The sequence below is a fragment of the Xylocopa sonorina genome, unplaced genomic scaffold, assembly GCF_050948175.1.
Source record: "Xylocopa sonorina isolate GNS202 unplaced genomic scaffold, iyXylSono1_principal scaffold0128, whole genome shotgun sequence".
Classification (NCBI taxonomy): Eukaryota; Metazoa; Arthropoda; class Insecta; order Hymenoptera; family Apidae; genus Xylocopa; species Xylocopa sonorina.
Genome location: NW_027490199.1, coordinates 456,862 through 458,099, shown reverse-complemented (window position 1 = coordinate 458,099; position 1,238 = coordinate 456,862).

The following is a 1,238-nucleotide window of genomic DNA, read 5'->3' as shown; positions in this document are numbered from 1 at the left end:
AATACAAAATTAGATAAGATTTTAGATACAATGGAGTATTTAGAGGATATTCTATTTAGGATTAACTAAAACATATGTTAAGTTGAAGCATATATAATAATTTGAAATAATTATTTAAAGCGTCATGAAATTATATATAATGAGGCACAATTTTAGTTGTAATTTAACGTTTCGAGGGGAAATCCTTTTTACAATTAAAATAAATGTCTGCAAATATTTGTACCAATTTGAAATATTTATTTAAAATATCATGAAATAGTACGAAATTAGATGGAATTTTAGATGTAATGGACTATTTAGAGAGGGTATTCTATTAGCAATCAATTAAAATATATGATAAGAATAAATATATATACTAATATGGAATATTTATTATTAGAAAATCATAAAATAATGTAAAATTAATTAGGATTTTGGATGTAATAGGGTATTTAGTAATGGTAATCTATTGACAATCAACTGAAATACACGATAAGAGTAAACATATATAATAACTTGAAACATGCACTTAGAATATCATGAAGTGCTATTTCTACAGACACGTTCAGATAAAGAACATTGAATTGTAGAACTAAGAAGCGCCATCGCATTGCATTGAAAGTCAATTACTTTGACAAGCTGATACTTAGAAGTGCAGAATAGTTATACGGAACTGTAGATATTACACATTTTGTAACGTAGTACCAGGTAAACGTAACTGCGTTGTGTAGATACCTACAACTCGCTTACTTTGAAACGTAGAACTAAAAAGCTGTATGGACCATTGGAAGTCAATTACTATGTCAATTTGACAGTTAGAAGAGCCAACAGTTACATGGATCTGTAGGAATTGCATACATTGTTATGAAGTACCTAGTAAGCAAAATTGATATGTATAGAAACTAAAAACTAACATACATTGAAACGCTGAACTGAGAAACGCCATCGCATTGCATGGAGCATTATAACTCTATTACTCTAACACGTAGGCACAATGAAGCGCCTACTCACTGCGTGGACCTGTAGACGCCACATCCTTTAGAATTGTAAACGGAGTTAAGCATATTGGAATGCTTAGAAGATTGTACCCTACTCACTTCGAAACGCTGAAGTTAAACGCGACCATTGCGATATATAAAGCATTAGACCCCTATTGCTTTGAAACGCAGACACTATGAAACGACAGCTCTTTACATTCAGCAGGAGGATTCACTATCATTTAAAGCGTACAAGCAGATATGTTTTATGCGATGCGTAGG